The 21,460-nt window shown below is 42.2% G+C and overlaps 1 protein-coding gene across 4 annotated transcripts in view; it reads left to right on the forward strand.

Annotated features, from left to right (window-relative positions):
• UBE3C (ubiquitin protein ligase E3C) overlaps window positions 1-21,460 on the forward strand; it is a 1,218,167-nt gene that overhangs the window by 32,752 nt on the left and 1,163,955 nt on the right. The gene's annotated exons all lie outside the window — the stretch shown is intronic.

Below are 21,460 nucleotides of genomic sequence, written 5' to 3' on the forward strand. Positions count from 1 at the left end.
TTTTTTCTTTCTACCACACTATTCCCTTCGGGGTGCGACGGACAAGAATACCGCAACCCAATTCCCATGCTGGCCATGGCCTCCCTATAAGCTCGAGAGCTAAAAGCAGGACCCTGGTCAGAATGGAACGTGGTAATTGCGTATGTGCCGATAAAGACTCGTAGATCTTTTATAACCGTTCTAGCGTCAGCCGAGCGCTGGAGGCCACATTTTTTAAGTGATTTTAGTCTTAACTGATTAATAGGACGCAGGCTGGGTTGCGGACATCATTACCCTTTCTATAAATGGTAACTGTGCAACAGGCAGGACCGGTTCATTACTGCGATCTCTGTCACAGTCCGGACAGTTCTTTACATACATCTGATGTTGCACGCTCATCCCCGGCCACCAGTATACTGATTGCAATTCAGTCAGAGATTCCCTCATCTGAATGTGCCTTGGACCTTCACCCATGTGTGCGTCTGCTATTAATAACTTTCTCCTGTTCGTGTTTGGAATTACCCTATCCCCCACTCCAGGGATTCGAGCAAAAGGAACGGAGTTTGCATCGATTACGTATGCATAATTGAGTGGATAGTTCACGGGCAGTGCTGCACAGTCGCCTTTTACGGTCGTTTTTACTGCCAGCATGGTTTCCCCGTCTATGTATTTTTCTGTACGCTTTTTTGTGGCTACGGAAGCCGGTTTAGTTGCTTCCGCTGTGGCTGTATTAGCCAATGAATTCCCTGCAACGTGAACGCCATCACGTTGAAGACTCTGTGTGTGTATCACGTGAGTCTTTTGTAGTTCTTTCTGTAAAAGAGCTACCTGTTTCCAGAGCAATTTATGCTTTATTGTGGCACCTGTGTCATCTTTGTAATCGTTTTCAATCCACCTCTGCAGTTTATTATTGTAAGAGTTGACGCAAAAATGAGAATCGCACACGATTAGTGTCGGGAATTCACGTTCTGCATTTTCAAGCGCCATCTTTAAAGATCTGATTTCAGCTCTCCGAGCCGAACAGTTTCTCAATGATTCAGTTTTTGTTACTTTCGGTCTGAATTTACCGCACAGCCAACGACCTTTTAACAATCGCACCGGCTGCATCGTAGGATTTGCTCTCTACGTTGAAATGCTGTACAAATCTATCTGTATAGATTATACAGGCGTATTGTGGGAGAGGCAGAAGTTCGATTGGCAGAGGATATTCTTCTTCATACTCTAAATCATTCAGTTCTTCGAATTGCGGGGCGAAATAGTATTTCACATCTTCCGCTCCTAGAGAATCTACACACTGTATCCATTTCTGATCCAGTGACACTGTAGGCAGGTTTATTGGGCTGAATAGCGCCTCGAAGGCGGATTCCGCTGTGAGGATATTAATCCGTTTGCCGTGTGCTAGTTCTCGTTCATTTGCTAATGCAATTTGCACTGCTTTCACAGTTCTTTCTGTGAGACTGAATGCTTTTTCTGCTTGTGTGTACAAGTGAGATTTGTAAGCTATTGGTACCGTTCCTCCCGCATTAGAGGTCAGGTACGTGAATCCGCATCTTCCTGGGATGACTCGGATTACAAGATTGCGTGTGTTGTCACGTGTATCTAATTTAGTTTTCGCTAACATGTCTGTTTGCAGTGATCTCAAAATTTCTGTGTGTTTTTGAGTCCAATTGATTTGTTTAAAATCAGGTTTAATTAGTTCGTAAAGAGGTTTAACCCTCTCTGCGTAATTTAGGATGTAAGTTCTTCCGAAATTCAGAAAACCTAGTATGGATTGTAAATTCTTCAGCGTTTTTGGAGCTTGGAGTACAGCGCACTTCTCTAAGAAGTTGTCCGCTAGGCTTTTCCCTTCACTTGATAATTCGTACCCTAAGAATAGTACTGTCAGATGGGCAATTCGAGACTTTTTAAAGTTGAATTTGTAACCCTCTGCTGCGAACCCAAGTATAATGGTGTTTACTCTTTTCAAGTGAGTATCCAAGTCGTCGTCTGTGAGATAGATATCATCTACGTAAGATAATGCCTCATCATCATATATTTGTAGTAACTCTGTTACTCTAGCTGAGAATAGTCCTGGGCTGTTCTTGAACCCCTGTGGGAGTCGACAGAATTTTTTCTGTGACCCAAATGCTGAGAAAGCGGTCAAATATCTGCTTTCTGGTGCAATGTTTTGACAAAAGAAACCATTAGATATGTCTAATGTCGTTTTATATTTTTTCCTAACTATGTTATTCATTAGGGCTGCACTATGCGAGTTTTGTACTGCAAAAGTTTTACAACATGCATTAAGGTGTCTGTAGTCCAAAACTAGACAATATGAATTGTCTGGCTTGGAGACTGGAAACAAAGGATTGTTCATTTGAGAGGTGCATGTTTCAATCACCCCCTGGTATTCAAGTTGATCTAAGATCTCCCTGACCTGTTTTTTAGCTTCTTGCTTAATGGGATACTGCCGTTGGGCAGTTGGTTCACTTTTTAACTGGATGTTGTGAGGAGGTGAGTCCTCATCCCATCCTACATGATTTTTATATAATGCCGGTGCCTGGGCTACTGCCCATTTCCTTGCATAAGTATATTTTTTGTGAATCGGAATGTGATTCGAGAAGGCAGGCATAATCATTTCTTCGCCACGAGGGTACTCCCTGACAAACTCTGGGGGCCAATATTTTTCAGCTAACAGAATATCATAGCCTTTTGAGAGTTTATCCCAAAATAGACCCTTTATTTTCCTAGTCTTATCACCCTCTATACGCAATGTTATTTCGTATATCTTATGGGGCTCGCTAAGTCTGGTGTCGGCAGTTTCAACCTGAATGAATTCATTCGTGTCCACTGTCTCCAGATGACTCATCAAGATCTTGCGCGCTATACTGATTTCTGCTGCACTGTCCAACATTGTCAATGCCCACTCCCCGTTTTTCAACTGTGTCCTCAGTATTCTCGGCATGGTTGATTACTCTAATACTGGCTACCTTCTTTTTTGGAAATTGAGATTTTTTACTCTGAGCAGGTTCCTTGTCTTTGGACTTGGTGTGCTCTCCTGGGTCTGACCGTCCTCTTCTTTCCGATTTCTGCGAAAAAGATCGAGAGGGACGTGTATCAATACTTTGATATCTATCAGGTTTTTTCAAATTATCCCTATTTCTAAGGTTATATCTTTTCTCAGAGGGCTTTCCCTCCGTCGAGGAGACCTTCCTCTGGACTGGAAAACTTTTTCCTTGGGAGTGGATTGTTTATTTCCATCCCAGCTCTTTTTAGGAGTGTTTAAATTATTTTTAATAAATAATTTTTCAGGATTTTCGAGCAGTTGGGGCTTTACTGGTTTTCCACCCAAGCTGTGTCTACCTAATTCTTCATAGCATTTTTCTATGATTCTGGCAAGCTCAACTGGCTGATCTGTTCTATCTGTTTCCTTCAACTTCTGGCGGATCGCCACAGATGCTGCTTCTCCTTTTTATATTGGCTAATAATATAGCCGAGACCTGCTTGAAGTCTTTCAGTAATTTCATACCAAGATTAAAAGCGGGCTCTGGACCGTATTCATTTTGTATCTGTTTTAGCACATCCGGTATTACCGCCATAGACTGAACACCATGTGTGTTTGTGTAAATGGAAGCAAAGACTGTACCCCAAGTGTCGCAGTCCTCCACGTGTGGTGCGATTCCCATAGGAAGGCAGATGGTCAAGATTCTGTGTTTCTCTAGAGGGGTAGTATCAGGGAATACTGCCTCTATTTGAGTGATTTTCTGTGCTAACCAGAAAGGAATTTGTTCCCGTTTTACGGGTGTTTTACCAAGACATGACTGTATGTTCTGTGGTGTAATTTTATTAGTGTTCCCCTGATGAGGGGTCAGCTGTGGTACATTAACAGCTGGTTGGACTGTTGCAGTCCGCATTACATATTGGACTAATTGCCTATGTATTTTAATTAATGTTTTTAGCTGTACTAACAGCTCTTCTCTAGACATTTTTGCAATGTCCGGATGTGGTGTGTAGCCGGCTCGAACCGGCCACGTTGCTCCTGGTCTACCTAGTGGACCGAGCCTGGTTATGTGATCATTATGTTTTAGGGCGCCATTAAACCAGAGCAGGTGCTCTTGGAATTTTAGTGGGATTTCAGTCTCCTCGAAAGGAGCGTACTCTTCCGGAGGTTTCTCTATTTTGTAATAGTGAAACTCTTTTGTTCTAGCGTTTGCCGCTGGAAAGTTTATCCATGAATAGAATACCTCTGTCTGCCGATATTCGTGAGCCTCTATCACGAAAATTACTGTACCACCTTGTGGTGTCAGTCCGTTTTCTATAAGTTTTAAAGTTATAGACTTTCTTAGATGTGCCGGGATGATTATTGCACCCGGTACAGTGTAGTCGGGACCCTGCTGAGTCGCATCTACTGCTGCCCCAGTGGTTCCGTTTTCTCCTGGCATTGTATAAATGCAAGGTTTGCAGAGTAGGTCTCCGAGGAGACAAAGATTAGGTGCACAATATTTTGGAACACTGTATCCTTCAACGTTGAATAAACCAGAGCTTTACATAGGAATCTCTTCCTACTGAGTTCGGGCGGATTTTAACCTTTCACCCATCCAGACGTCTATTGGAGTATTTACGGGAGAAAGGGGTCTGTGTGAAATATGCACGACTGAGTTACTCTAACGTCTTGCATTAGTTTATCGCCTTACCAAACGTTTGGGAGCCATGTAGTGTAGTTCCTATTTTCCCAATAGGCCCTGCGCAATGGAATAACATAAACAGTAGTATCGACGTAGAAGTGCGGATCTTCCAGGCCTCCAGTGACTATGCTAAACTTAATTGGGTTTGTTACCAACTAGCTCAGAGGTCACTGGAAACTTTCTTGACTGAAATAGGAAGTGACCAGCTTTCCTGGCACAGACAAGAAGGGATTCAGTTTTCCAACAACCGTGCAACATGACAACTTTGCTCCTCAGATCAAGAGTCAATCTCTAGGGTCGTGTGAAACAATAGACAGTTATTTTACTCAGTCAGGTTGGTGCAGTTTACTTTCACAATATGTAGAGAATAGAGAGACGGGCGTTTGTCAATAAAGGGTTAACATTTATTGAACAGTCTTTCTTCTCATACAAGAGAAATGAATTGCCACAATTGCAAGACTTGTTATTATAAAAAGTACGTACAGTAAGATAAGTATTGCGAAATAATACTGTAAAAGCATTGATATGGTTTCTTAGCCATACAATGGTTTAAAAGTAATAAAACATATATACATTCATATATACATTAGGCTAAAATACTCAACTGGTGCTTCTAACTACGCCTACCCCAGTGTGCCTGACCTAAGCCTAACACGTGGAAGGGGAGTAAGTAAGTAGCTTTAGTTTAAGTTGGTTTTGCCAAGGTTTGCTTCAAGAATTATCACTAAGGGTTTAGTCAACACCATACCTCTGAATAGAATGATGGAGGTCTGGTATATCCTTCAGGGAAACTCGGTATCCCAGTCACCCGCAAGGGTAGACCAGAAACGCTGGAGCTGGATTTCTCAGCAGGAGAAAGGCAGCGTCTCTTCTTCAGCGCGTCGAGGAGGAGAAGGAGGGGGGACAGCGTCCGCGGGCAGCTTGCATCTGCTGGGCTCTTGCAGAGGACGGCTGTTCAGCTCCTAAGTTCACCACACCATCGTTCGCCAGTTAGCAGCGATAGCAGTAGAGATAGCAGCTATGGTATCATCAGCATGACAGCTTCTTCAGCAGCAGCGAGATAGCTGGCAGCATCAGCTTCACCAACAGCAACGAGACAGCGTTTGCTTAAGGCAACGTTGGTAATATTTATACCTGAAAGGTGCCTTGTTTGACGTAAGTTTGCTGGACATAAGACGCCAATAAAGATGTCACTTAGGAAGTGATCGTCTATCAGTGCTCATTAGAGTTCTATTACTAATCAAAACACAGCAAGCGGGGATTTCCAGGTTTGCTGAGTTTTTATCTTGTTGAAGAACTCAGAGTGTTAATCTAGGAATCTCAGATAGTGACTTCTGCTCTGTCATTGCACTAATTGGTTGCAAAGGAAGTGGCAGAGAAAGCTATTCTGGAATGTGGCTCTGTTCATGTGAGGCCAGAGATGAGTTACTGAATATTGCACTTGAACGGTTATGCCAATATAGGGAATAAATGGATTTATAGCCGAATAGGGGCATAAGGTCACAGTATCGATCAGGATCCTAGATAAGCACACAACAAGGTCACCCCTCTGCATCTGGGACACACATCGACCGCAAACTAGCAGCAACGTCCCGTTCCCGGTCACGTCACGGCCGCGGTCAACACATGTGCACAATGCACAAGACAGGGCCACTCCAAGGCATGGGCAGGTCACAAAGACCACAGGGACACACCACCCCCAAACACAAATCAACACACCCCATCAAGTCACAGGCCAGGTGCCCATCTTGTGCACCCCCATGCACAGCAACAAGCACAGTAGCAAGCAAGCATAATACACACCCTGCACCACAAAGCAAACAACCAGGGAGACAGCCACTGCAGGAGTGGCTAACAATGAACACACAACACCAGTGCCTCACACACTGAAGGCTGCCAATACTTCCCAGCACATATACACACAAACAAACACACACCCTGAGTGTAGCCACAAACAGAACACACACACAGGGAAGCGTGAACAGATGCCTCCCCAAAACCAAAACACAAACACCACAGGAACATACACAGAACCCCAACAGAAACAGACATACCCTGTCAGCCAATCTGTGGAAGAGCAATGGGAGCACAAACACAACATGAGTGCACAACATCATCACTCAAGAACAAAACACACACTACATACCACAACTCACACAAGAAGTGCACCTGCACAAAGCTATACTGCCACATCAAACCAACCACACATGCACATGAAAGCCAAAATCAACAAACACCACAGGACATCAGGGGATGCACATCAGGCAATGCCAAGCCCTGTATGCACAACAAGCAGTCTGTGCACAACAAGCATAACAGCTACACACAGACATGACTCACACACCCCAAATCAGCACAGCACAAATACAACAGCACACACAGGAAGTGAAGCAATACCACAGCCAACACACATGCATCCAACACAACAACCACAGGATGCACCACTCTGGGATACAAGAGCAGAACCATCTTCACCAGAGGTATACGCCGGAGCAAAGGGCTTGTTACCCACCTGGTATCGCCTCTGTAACACTAAACGGCTGGGCCAGAAATGGAAATATTGATCCAATTGGGGAAGAAGACTTGGGGACCACATTTGACTGGGTACCGTAGGGGGAACTGTGGAAACAGAGCCTATGCATCTATAATTGCATGAAGTACAGGAAAACCCAAAACATTGTGTGCAGTAATGCTATGGTATATGCGTTGTAAATGGCAATGGGCCCATTCATGCTTTTTATGTTGGTCATGTGATAAAATGCAACCATTTTAGAAGAGCGTCTTTGAAGTCCTTCGGAACATTACGGGATATTTGCTGCTGGGTTTTAGATGTGGTGAAAGTTTGGTTGTTCCTCATACTGCTAAGGCCTTGCTGAATCAAGCCCTAGGCACAGCCAAGCTGCTGATAGCTGGGTCTTGGCGCAGACTGCGATGCCAACGTACCTTCAGTGGTACAATAGGATATGAGATATTCTGGCGATGGAAAGTTGTCCTATGCTTTTTTCCAACATGAAGGTAAATTCAGTATGATCTGAGGTCCTTTGAGAATATGGCTGTTTCTCAAACACTGCCATGGCCCTCATCCGACTAGGGGTGTAGTGTAGTTCCTATTTTCCCTATAGGCCCTGCGCATTGGAATAACATAAACAGCAGTGTAGACGTAGGACTGCGGTCTTCTAGGTCTCTACTGACTATGTTAGACTTAATTTAGGTTTGCGCCAGCTAGCTCAGAGGTCACTGGCAACTTTCTTGACTGAATAGGAAGTGATCAGCTCCCTGGCTCAGACAAGAAGGGATTCAGCTTCCGATAACCGCATAAACATGACAACTTTGCTCCTCAGAATAAGAGTCAATCTCTAGAGTCGTGTGAAACAATAGACAGCTATTTCACTCAGTCAGTTGTGCAGATTTACTTTCACCAGAGTGCAGAGAATGGAGAGACGTGCGTTTTCAATAAAAGATATTATTTATTGAGCAGTCTTCCTTCTCATGCAAGAGAAATGAATTGCCACAATTGTAAGACTTGTTATTATGAAGAGTGCGGACAGTAAAAGGAGTATTACGAAATAATACTGTAAAAGCATTGATATGGTTTCTTAGCCATAAGATGGTTAAAATGAATAAAATATATACATTCATATATACATTGGCTAACGACCTCAACTGGTGCTTCTTACTACGCCTACCCCGGTGAACCTGACCTAAGCCTAATACATGGGAGGGAGTAAGTAGCAGTTTAAGTTAAGTTGGTTTTGCCAAGAGTTTGTTTCAAGAATTCTCTCTAAGGGTTTAGTCAGCACCGTACCTCTGGAATAGAATGCAGGAGTTCTGGTATATCCTCTCAGGACCCGATATCCCAGTCACCCGCAAGGGTAGGCTGGAAATGCCGGAGCTGGATTTTCTCGGCAGGAGAAAAGACAGCGTCTTTCTCAGCGCGTCAAGGAGGAGGGGCAGCGTCTGTGGGCTTCTCGCATCTGCTGGGCTCTCTGCAAGGGAACAGCTGTTCTACTCCAATATTCACCACCACCGTGTGCTTGCTTAAGGCAACGTTGGTATATTTATACCTGAAAGGTGCAGAGTTTGACATAAGTTTTTGGAAATAAGACGTCAATAAAGATGTTACTAAGAACTGGTCATTCTTACAGTGCTCGCAGGAGTTCTATTACTAATCAAAACAAACCAAGCGGGGCTTTCCCAGGTTGCTGGGGGTTTGGTATGTCGAAAGAACTCGGTGTGCTATCTAGGAATCTAAGGAAGTGGCTTCTGCTGTGTCATGGACTGTCGTGGACTGTCATGAACTGCAGAGACGAGTTACTGAAATTTGGCTCTGATTGTTATGCCATTATAGGGATATGTATTGATTATAGCCATATAGGGGCATGAGGTCACAATATTGATCGGGGTCCTAGATAAAACACATCACCCACTCCACGTATTTATGTCCATCAAATTACTAAAAACTAAAGCAATAAGAAGCACGTGTATTCCTACCCACCCCAAAATACATTTTGCATTTGAAATGGTGCATATGAAATACATGAAAATGAATAGGTACTGTACGTTATCAAGCATAGTAATCATTCAAAAATATTGCATATGTATTCAATTGAACGATTTTGCGAAGAATTACACATGAAAAGTCTCTAAATACAGAAAAGAAGGGCAAGACTATTTCATCACATCTAAATGCAATTGCTGTAAAATGTGCTAGAGGCTGAGTTATTATTACGTCTCTAGATCTACTAAAAATAGAAGCTCTGTTCTTTATGAATAGTTCTACTTTAAGCAAAGTACTTGTGCCAGAAAAAGGTAAATATTTTGGAAAATTTTGGAAAAATAATTTCATGGTGAGCGGGGAAAAAATAGTTCAAAACGTTTTTCAGTAGCTTTTGTTTATCAAAGCTGAAGGCCGAATTCAGAGTTCATGGGAACGCTGTGTGCCGGATTGTTTTCCAAAAGTTATTGTTTCTGTTCAGGGGAGAACATCATTTCAGACAGGCTCGCAAAGAATTGGTCTACATATTCAGGTGACAGTTCGACCAAGTTTGATAATGCTGTAACTTGGCAGTTGTGAGAATGATTGCTATCATCGATCTCAGGATCAGCAAAGCTCACAGAGGGTCGTACCTGGTTGATGTTGCTTTCATTTCTTGCTTCACTGCCACCACCTAGTCGTAGCGCAGGAGTCTCAACGAATGCCGTCATCAGGATTGGTAACTGCTGGGGACAACACGATGCGTGAGCCGTTACTGGACTTAGCAAAGTATCGACGTCCATTGGTATTGCTGAAGGTAGTGCAAGACAGGTGTCTAACACGCATTCCTCTCCGCATAGCATACATCGAAGCACAGGTAAGATGCAGGTCTGCCATATAGGTCTGAATGAAAGAAACCAGGTCATATTCAGATCTCTGAGCCAGGCTATCCCAAGGACTTTAGTTATGCGGTCCCGGTAGCGTATTGCTAGGATGGTTTCTTCCATCCTTGCCGGAGTCATGTCTGCGTTTTGGTTTGCCATATCGGAGCAGGAGGGTCAAAAATAAAATACCTGCTATGAGTCCCAAAAGTAGTGGTAGGCCACCAAAGATCGAATGGACAAAATTTGGAAAGATACCCAGGACTGCTTCAAATGGTGTTGACAGTCCCGAAAAAATTGTCTTAAATACATTCGAGATACCACTGGCATTCGACATATTTAGGATTTGGCTGAGCATTTCTGTGAAATGCACCGGGCAATTTGTTGATAAAAGTGTATGTATCTCTGCCGCCGTCCTTGCAACTTGGAGATCATACGTCTCTTTTGATGACGAGATGGGCACTGTTGTCTGCTTAAAGTATCAATTCGTATAGAAGAGATATTCAAAGGAGGCCAAATCAGAGCCACTGAGTCTCCAGGGTCATTCGGATACAATGCTTGCATACAGCAAGTGACCATGGAATTCACACTTAAGAGATATGCTTTCCCTGGCACCAAGCCACAACAGCTGTGATCCGTTATTAGAGCGTAACTCCCGTTAGAAAGTTGCCTAAAGAATGGCTCTATTTGTGCTGCAGGTGTGCCGTGTTGGTGGCATGAAAGGTTATTCGAAGTACCCTCACAGGCTCCATGTAAGTTAATACCTTGGCACAAAAGTATACCGCTTAGTGAATGTTTACACTCATTACCACTAAGAAATACATTTTTGTTGTTGTCACTATAACATGTGTGTGTATAAGGTAATTTCCATGATGACTTAATGTATCCTTTACCCAACTTTTCATACTGGCCTGCCGGTATATACTCAAGGCAATTTTTAAACTGGAAAGTTGTTATCGGAATTGTGATAATCCCGTGTATTATCCATTCAATGACAGGTCTTTCTGACATTGTCAATGGTAATCTCTCAAGTTTTTCGATGCTCAGGATTGTATAGTCTGCTCCTTTTTGTGCCAAACTGATTTGTTTATCAGGAAGGTTAAAGATAGAAAATAATGACGTTGTGTTGATTAAACGCCATGGCACATAGCCTGAACGAAGATTTTGCAACGTCCAGCCTAGCTGTACAATGGAACGTAATTGGGACTGGCCATGTTGTAACATTAGCAAGTCCTGGTCTATAATATCAATTGCAGATGCTACAATACTGTCCAGTGAATATATTCTGGAGGACAGAGTCATTAACCCATTATCCACAACAGAAAGTGATTTTTCCAAATTAATATGATCAATTTCTCGTATTTTCTCGGCTGTTTTAATTTGATTTTCTTACCATGCCTCGTTGTATGCTGCATACATGCTGGCCGCTATGAAACGTTTTGGACGCTGTTTGCGTGGTCCCATATTGAAATCGCGCAAGTCAGCACCATCTTTAAGTAAAGACAAGTGTTGCTTAATTTGTGCCAGTGTGGATGTTTGTAGCCATTCAAGACATAGTTTCCCTACACTGTACGTTGTTACTATCCCTGGATGTTGTCTCTGGGAGTATCTAGGGTCTGGTCTGGACATTTTTAACCCCTGTAATTTGTTCAGTAATCTATCTTGACAGTTATTCGTGTCTGTAGGCCAGATTAACCACTTTTTCCAATCAGGATGTGTTCTGTTCTCATTTAAAATTTGGGATACGTCTATTTCAATATCTGTGGTTACATTATCAGGTATTGGCTTTGGAATAGACGGTTTGTTGAGGTCTTTAATCTTGGCTAGGCCAAGACAGGTTGTTTGTTGAATTGTGTCATTCAAGAACATTATTTGTTCAGGGATCATGCAGGCTCGAAATAATGCTTCTAGGCCTTGTACCTGCCAATCTTTTGTACCCCAGATGGTTTTTGTTATTTTTCCAGAAATCATAACCAAATGTAATCATTTTTTTCATAAAATGCTTCTGAATATATCAATGTAGTATTTGTCAGCATTGTCTTTGTCCCTGTTTTATCCAACAGTTTATAATAAAATGTTTCTGCCTTACTTGTGTTAAACCCTGAGAAGTATTGGAAGTATTGGAATTTCTCATAGAATGTTTTCGAACTGCTTTTAGGTGGAGTAGCACAATGTTCCCATTGGTTATATTTAAAAACATTTCTAGGTTGAGCAGGTTTATGTAAATAGTGGTCTGCGTAATGTGTAAAACAGTACATATGTTCATAATTAGATGAACCTTTTAAATAATCATGTTCTGTAAATTTTGCTGACAACACTAAATCCAACATCATATTATTTATACTTTCAAAATCCCAATCATCCGAGAATGTACTTGGTTTTACAAAGTCACTTAATGAAACCTTAAATTGGTGAGGATATTTCAAGATCTCAACCGGTCCATATATTTCATAGTCTGTTTTGTCTCAAACTACCCCGCAGGGTATTGGAATGGCTGTGACATTCACTGTTGATAGTTCTCTTTTCTCGATGTGAGATGATTTGTGAGGCTTCAGAATTAAGTTGATGTTCTGACTTGCTGTGTCCATTGAACTGTATTTTCCCTCAATGAATTTTCCCAAACAAAGTACCATGATGAGCCAAAGCAGGAGGAAAAATGCACCTAGCCCAATCCAAAATTCTAACCATGGAGAAATAAGATAGGTTTCTTTGAGTTGATGAAAGAGTTCTGTTGCTTTTTCTTTAAAAGTCTTTGTTTCTGGCGTCACTTCATGGTCGCTTTGATCTTCAGAAAAGTTGTCGAAATTGATGAAGTAGCCAGATGCAGTTCTGTCGATGGTTGGAATTGTTTTTCCCATTTGGCTTTCATTAGCACATTCTGATGCCACATCATTGTAGACTGGTGTTTCATGACGAACTGTTTCAATTTGTGTTTCAAGAGGCACAAGTTCCATGTCATTTCTGCATAGTCCTTTTTTATTCACTGCAGGTTTATCAAATGTGATTAGTCTTTCAGTTTGAACCTCTTGGATACTAGCACATTTGGGTATTCTGTTACTTCTTGGGAGTCCACTGGGCCTACTATTTATTATAGGCCACATGATTGTGGTTTTACCAGGTCGATGGATACAACTCGGTTCTCTTTTTTTACCAGCAAGGGGCGATAGTACTACTGATCTTGTTCTGTTGATTGCTAAGACAGGTACTGCTTTTCTGTAAGAAGGCCCAAATTCCTTCTTCACCGCTATTTTCTCTCTGACCAGATCCCCAATCTTTGGAATCCAGACAGGTCTTGCTTGGACAGGTGGTGTGTCTTCAGTGGTGGTTGGCTGTTGCTTTAACTTTATGTTGCTCAGGGCTTTTCTTGTCTCATTTAAGTTCTGTAAAACAGCCAAACGATCTTTGATGTCAAAGTCTTTATTCTTATATTCTACCACTGAAGCAAGACAATCTAAGTCCTGAACATACATTCTAGTTCCGAACAATAGTTCGTACGGGCTGAAACCTTTTAGAGAATTTCTTGGCAAGTTGTTAAGACTACGTTAGACACTTATTAAATGCTTGACCCACCCATCACCCAAACCTAATACCTTTGCCGTTATAGATTGCTTTATGTCTCGGTTTTTTCTTTCCACTACCCCGTTTCCCTCAGGATGGAAGGGACAAGAGAATCACAATCCAATGCTCATGCTGGTCATGGCCTCCTTATAAGCTCGAGAGCTAAAAGCAGGACCCTGATCAGAATGCAGCATGGCAATTGCGTATGTGCCGATAAAGACTCACAAATCTTTTATAACAGTTCTGGCGTCAGCCGAGCGCTGGGGCCACATTTTTAAAGTGAGTGTAGTCTTAAACAATTAATAGGACGCTGCATTGCATGTGTAGATAGCTCTATGCTACCTTCATAAATGGCCATGGCATTACTCCGCTTGACTCGTTACTGCGATCTCTGTCGCAGTCTGGGCAGTTCTTTACAAATTTATAATGGTGCAGGCTCATCCCCGGCCACCAGTATGCTGATTGTAATTCAGCCAGGGATTCCTTCATCTGATTGTGCCTTGGACCTTCACCCATGTGTGCGTCTGCTATTAATAACTTTCTCCGATTCGTGTTTGGAATTACCCTATCCCCCACTCCAGGGATTCGAGCAAAAGGAACGGAGTTTGCATCAATTACGTATGTATAATTGAGTGGATAGTTCACAGGTAGTGCTGCACAGTTGCCCTTTGAAGACGTTTTTACCGCCAGCATGGTTTCCCCGTCTATGTATTTTTCTGAACGCTTTTTTGTGGCTACGGAAGCCGGTTTAGTTGCTTCCGCTGTGGCTGTATTAGCCAATGAATTCCCTGCAACATGAACGCCATCACGTTGATGACTCAGAGAGTGTATCACGTGAGTCTTTTGTAGTTCTTTCTGAAAAAGAACTACTAGTTTCCAAAGCATTTTATGCTTGACTGTGGCACCTGTGTCGTCTTTGTGATCATTTTGAACCTAGTTCTGCAAATCATTATTGTAAGAATTGACGCAAAAATTAGAATCGCACACGATTAGTGTCGGAAATTCACGTTCGGCATTTTCAAGCGCCATCTTTAAAGATCTGATTTCAGCTCGCTGAGCCGAACATTTTCTCAGTGATTCAGTTTTTGTTTTTTTCGGTCTGAATTTACAGCAGAGCCAGCGACCTTTAACAATCGCGCATGCTGCATCGTAGGATTTATCTTCTACATTGTAATGCTGTACAAATCTGTCTGTATAGATTATACAGGAGTACTGTTCTAGAGGGAGAATTTCGATTGGCAGAGGATATTCTTTTTCATATTGTAAATCATTCCGTTGTTTCATGTGCGGGGCGAAATAGTATTTCACGTCTTCTGCAGCAAGAGAATTTTCCCACTGTATCCATTTCGGATCTAGTGATACTGTAGGCAGGTTTACTGGGCTGAATAGTGCCTTAAAGGCTGATTCTGCTGTGAGAACAGTGATTCTTTTGCCTTGTGCCAGTGCTCGTTCTTTCGCTATAGCAGTTTGTACTGCCTTTACAGTATTTTCTGTCAGACTGAATGTTTTTTCTGCTTGTGTGTACAAATGTGATTTGTAAGCTATTGGTACCGTTTCTCCCTCATTAGAGGTCAGGTACGTAAATCTGCATCTTCCTGGGATGACCCGGATTACAAGGTTGCGTGTATTGTCAAGCGTTTCTAATTTTGTTTTAGCTAACATGTCTGTTTGCAGTGATCTCAAAATGTATGTGTGTTTTTGAGTCCAGTTGATTGGTTTAAAATCAGGTTTTATTAATTCGTAGAGAGGTTTAATCCTTTCTGTATAGTTTAAAATGTAAGTTCTTCCGAAATTCAGGAAGCCTAGAATTGATTGTAAGTTCTTCAGCGTTTTCGGTGCTTGGAGTACAGCGCACTTCTCCCAGAAGTTGTCCGCTAGGCTTTTTCCTTCACTTGATAATTCGTATCCTGAGAATAAGACTGTCAGATGGGCAATTCATGACTTTTTAAAGTTGAATTTGTAACCCTCTGATGCGAACCCAAGTATTATGGTGTTCACTCTTTTCAAGTGAGTATCCAAGTCGTCGTCTGTGAGATAGATGTCATCGACATAAGATAATGCCTCATCATCATATATTTGTAGTAACTCTGTTACTCTGGCTGAAAATAGTCCTGGGCTGTTCTTGAATCCCTGTGGGAGCCTACAGAAATTTTTCTGTGACCCCATTATTGAGAAAGCGGTCAAGTACCTGCTTTCTGGTGCAATATTTTGGCAAAAAAAAACCATTAGATATGTCTAATGTCGTCTTGTATTTTTTGCGAACTATGTTATTCATTAGTGCAGCACTATGCGAATTTTGTACTGCAAATGTTTTGCAACATGAGTTAAGGTGTCTGTAGTCCAAGACTAGACGATACGAATCGTCTGGTTTGGAGACAGGAAACAAAGGATTGTTCATTTGAGAGGTGAATGTTTCAATTACCCCTTGGTATTCAAGTTGATCTAAAATCTCCCTGACTTGTTTTTTTGCTTCTTGCTTAATTGGGTACTGCCTTTGTGCAGTTGGTTGACATTTTAACTGGATTTTGTGAGGAGGAGAGTCCTCATCCCATCCTACTTGATTTTTATATAATGCTGGTGCCTGGGCTACTGCCCATTTACTTGCATATATATATTTAGTGTGAATTGGAATGTGATTTGAGAAGGCAGGCATAATCATTTCTTCGCCATGAGGGCACTCCCTGACAAACTCTGGGGGCCAATCTTTCTCGGCTAACAGGATGTCATAGCCTTTTGAGAGGTTATCCCAAAATAGACCTCTTATTTTTCTAGTCTTATCTCCCTCTATACGCAGTGTTATTTCGTATATCTTATGAGGTTCGCTAACTCTGGTGTCTGCGGTTTCTACCTGAATGTATTCATTCGTGTCCACTGTCTGCAGATGACTCATCAGGATCTTGCGTGCTATGCTGATTTCTGCTGCACTGTCTAGCTTTGTCTGTGCCCACTCTTCGTTTTTCAGCTGTGTCCTCAGTATTCTCGGCATGTTTGATTACTCTTATACTGGCTACCTTCTTCCTCAGGAATTGTAATTTTTTACTTTGAGCAGGTTCCTTGTCTTTGGACTTGGTGTGCTCTTCCCTTGGGTCTGACCGTCCTCTTCTTTCCGATTTCTGCGAAAAAGACCGAGAGGGACGTGTATCAATACTTTGATATCTATCAGGCTTTTTCAAGTTATCCCTATTTCTAAGGCTATATCTTTTCTCAGAGTGCTCCCTCTGGGGAGACTGGTGTTCTCGAGTCGGAGTTCTTTCCCTCCGCCGAGGAGACCTTCCTCTGGACTGGAAAACTTTTTCTTTGGGAGTGGATTGTTTATTTCCATCCCAGCTCTTTTTAGAAGTGTTCAGATTATTTTTAATAAATAATTTTTCAGGGTTTTCGAGTAGTTGGGGGTTTTACTGGTTTCCCACCCAAACTATCTCTGCCTAATTCTTCATAGCATTTTTCTATAATTCTGGCAAGCTCAATTGGTTGATCTGTTATATCTGTTTCTTTCAATTTCTGGCGGATCGTCACAGATGCTGCTTCTCCTTTTATGTTGGCTAGTAATATAGCCGAAACCTGCTTGAAGTCTTTCAGTAATTTCATACCAAGAGTTAAAGCAGGTTCTGGACCGTATTCATTCTGAATTTGTTTTAGCACATCCGGTATTACCGCCATGGACGGAACACCATGTGTTTTTGTGTAAATGGAAGCAAAGACTGTACCCCAAGTGTCACAGTCCTCCACATGTGGTGCGACCCCCATTGGAAGGCAGATAGTCCGGATTCTGTGTTTCTCAATAGGGGTAGTATTCGGAAATACTGCCTCTATTTGAGTAATTTTCTGTGCTAACCAGAAAGGAATTTGTTCCCGTTTTGCGGGAGTTTTTCCAAGACATGATTGTATGTTTTGTGGTGTAATTTTATTTGTGTTCCCCTGATGAGGGGTCAGCTGTGGAATATTAACAGCTGTTTGGACTGTTGCAGTCCGCATTGCATATTGGACTAACTGTCTGTGTATTTTAATTAGTAATTTTAGCTGTGCTAAAAGTTCTTCTCTTGACATTTTATCAATGTCAGGATGTGGTGTGTAGCTGGCTAGAACCGGCCACGTTGCTCCTGGTCTACCTAGTGGACCGAGCCTGGTGATGTGATCATTATGTTTTAGGGCGCCTTGGTATTTTAATGGGATTTCAATCTCCTCGGAAGGAGCGTACTCTTCCGGTGGTTCCTCTATTTTGTAATAGTGGAACTCGTGTGTTGTATCGTTTGCTGCTGGAAAGTTTATCCAAGAATAGAATACCTCTGTCTGCCGATATTCGTGTGCCTCTATCACAGAAATGACTGTACCACCTCGTGATGTCAGTCCGTTTTCTATAAGTTTTGAAGTTATAGATTTTCTTATGTTTGCCGGGATGATAATTGCACCCGGTTCATTAATTCCTGTATCATCGGGACCCTGTTGATTCGCGTCTACTGCGACTTCATTGGTTCCGTTGTTATTGCCATTTACTGACATTGTATTAATGAAGGTTTGCAGAGCAGGTTTCCACGGAAACAAAGATTAGGTGCACAATATTTTGGAACACTGTATCCTTCAACGTTGACTAAACCAGGAACTCTACATAGGAATCTCTTCCTACTAAGTTCCGGCGGATTTTAACCTTTCACCCACTCCAGACATCTATTGGAGTATTTACGGGAGAAAGGGTCTGTGTGAAAAAGCACGACTGAGTTACTCTAACGTCTTGCGTTAGTTTTATCGCCTTACCAAACGTTGGGCGCCATGTAGTGTAGTTCCTATTTTCCCTATAGGCCCTGCGCATTGGAATAACATAAACAGCAGTGTAGACGTAGGACTGCGGTCTTCTAGGTCTCTACTGACTATGTTAGACTTAATTTAGGTTTGCGCCAGCTAGCTCAGAGGTCACTGGAAACTTTCTTGACTGAATAGGAAGTGATCAGCTTCCCTGGCTCAGACAAGAAGGGATTCAGCTTCCGACAACCGCATAAACATGACAACTTTGCTCCTCAGAATAAGAGTCAATCTCTAGAGTCGTGTGAAACAATAGACATCTATTTCACTCAGTCAGTTGTGCAGATTTACTTTCACCAGAGTGCAGAGAATGGAGAGACGGGCGTTTTTAATAAAAGATATTATTTATTGAGCAGTCTTCCTTCTCATGCAAGAGAAATGAATTGCCACAATTTTAAGACTTGTTATTATGAAGAGTGTTTACAGTAATATGGAGTATTACGAAATAATTCTGTAAAAGCATTGATATGGTTTCTTAGCCATCAGATGGTTAAAATGAATAAAATATATACATTGGCTAACAACCTCAACTGGTGCTTCTAGCTACGCCTACCCCGGTGTACCTGACCTAAGCCTAATACATGGGAGGGAGTAAGTAGCAGATTAAGTTAAGTTGGTTTTGCCAAGAGTTTGTTTCAAGAATTCTCTCTAAGGGTTTGGTCGGCACCGTACCTCTGGAATAGAATGCAGGAGGTCTGGTATATCCTCTCAGGACCCGATATCCCAGTCACCCGCAAGGGTAGGCTGGAAACGCCAGAGCTGGATTTTCTCGGCAGGAGAAAAGACAGTGTCTTTCTCCGCGCGTCAAGGGGCAGCGTCTGTGGGCTTCTCGCATCTGCTGGGCTCTCTGCAAGGGGACAGCTGTTCTGCTCCAATATTCACCACCACCGTGTGCTTGCTTAAGGCAACGTTGGTATATTTATACCTGAAAGTTGCCGAGTTTGACGTAAGTTTTTGGACATAAGACGTCAATAAAGATGTCACTAAGAACTGGTCGTTCTTACAGTGCTCGCAGGAGTTCTATTACTAATCAAAACAAAGCAAGCGGGGCTTTCCCAGGTTGCTGGGGGTTTGGTATGTCGAAAGAACTCGGTGTGCTATCTAGGAATCTAAGTAAGTGGCTTCTGCTGTGTCATGGACTGTCATGAACTGCAGAGACGAGTTACTGAAATATGGCTCTGATTGTTATGCCATTATAGGGATATGTATTGATTATAGCCGTATAGGGGCATGAGGTCACAATATTGATCGGGGTCCTAGATATAACACATCAGGGGCAGTGGATCTTTATTACTGATTAAAGCCGCTGTTGACTCTAGGGAATGGCTGAGCGGGGATGGGGTTAACCCAGGATATCTAGTACATTAGTATTCTGGCCCTTAACCCTGTGCCCTAAGTCTTTGCTGTAAGGTGTGGAAATGTGGGGGGAGAAGGTAGGAGCTGAAGCACGTTGTTTGCTTGGGGGAATTTCTTTGAGACTACAGCTGTACATTGTGTGCTGGTTAAGCCAACTCATGTGTTGACTCAATTCTTACTCGCTTGGTTCCTGCAGCATCCTAATAAAAAGATTTGTAAGCAAAGGGTGTACCATGGAAAGAGGTAGATAGCTAGACGCCAACTGATTAAAGAACTGAGTTTAGTTACAAATAAAGGAAGCTATGAATGTAACATGATTATAAGAATTATAAACACACTCTAATTCTTGTAAATAATTATATGAACAATAAATGTCATAATTGCTGTCACAGCTGCAGCTCTTGGACTGGAAAAAATATATGTAGGTTAAAAACAACTCGCATACACAAGAGGTTCACCTCCCCACCAAGGCTGCCAGAAACTGCAAGGGCAGCGATCAGACAAACCTCAACTGAGTAGATTCATTGTATTTCTATGCCTACTTCCCTGTCCCAATGACTGAATGCTTGCATTGAACAAACTGTAGTCAATCTCTTGAGAAGGCTGCCAAAATCACTTGAAGATTTCCCCATTATGTATTTTTGGCCATAAAGCCTAGGTTGCAGAATAGGGATTGGGACTGTATCTCTTACCCAACAATTTCCCAGCAATTGCTAGCACCTCTAGAATTTTGGGTACCTCATTAGCACTATATTAACCATCACTCAAAGACCAATATCTTTTATATTGTTATGGTTCTGTCTGAACATTGATTTCATTATCTATGTGCATAGCCGATTTTCTGACCCAATACCACCTTCTAGAATTAGTATTGACTGCTCGACTTGGATACTTCTGTAGGTTCCATTGCCGAAGCAGTGCTTAACTGGTGCCAGTTGTTGCAGGAAGATGGGGGAACACAACTTAGTTTTCATCATCAGACTTCAGCAAGAGAGAAAAAGAAAGAAATGTGGGGGAAATGAAAGTGAAGAGAACCGTGAATGAGCAAGAAAGCCGGGGCTGAAAAAGAGCTTGCAAGAAATGGAGAGACACATTAAGCCCTGGTCCAATTTGAGTGTTTTGCTGATCCAGTTGTTATGCACAGTGCTTGGTCGCCTTGGGACATAATTTGGGAAAAAAATCGAATCTTGCACTTATACTAACCAGCAACCACTGACCGATGCCTGTCCCATAAACAAAAGTAGGCCTCCCTTTGGTCTTGCGCTTTCATAACCGTGGCATCATCTGGGCGATGCATCGGTTCCACTAACTGCTGAACGCCTTCTAATTTTTAGAACTCTTGAGGGAAGAGATCAGACTTAAGTGGACATGGGAATTATTGATCTATATGGTATGTTTTTCCTTACTTTTAGTTGACCAATGAGATTGGTATGGAAGCAGAAAGCAGTGGCAGGTGTTGTGAGTAGAGCTATATTAGTCTTCTACCTTCTGACTGCTTCGATACTGATCCTCAGTTACTCACTTGCATTATATGAACATTCAGAATATGACCTCAAGTGCCATTCGTTGTTCTGGACTTTCAGATATTCATTTGGTACCTCTGTCACTGAAAAAGCTCTAATGGTAAACTAATTCCGCCGTTGATGAGTAGGGCGTTTTTTTTTGGGCAACTCATTTCTAGAGCACTGTCCATTTGAATGAGATGCTGAATTCTTTAAATGACAACATTAGATGCCATGGTAAGATGAAGT

Source organism: Lissotriton vulgaris, chromosome 10 (genome assembly GCF_964263255.1).
Source record: "Lissotriton vulgaris chromosome 10, aLisVul1.2, whole genome shotgun sequence".
NCBI lineage: Eukaryota > Metazoa > Chordata > Amphibia > Caudata > Salamandridae > Lissotriton > Lissotriton vulgaris.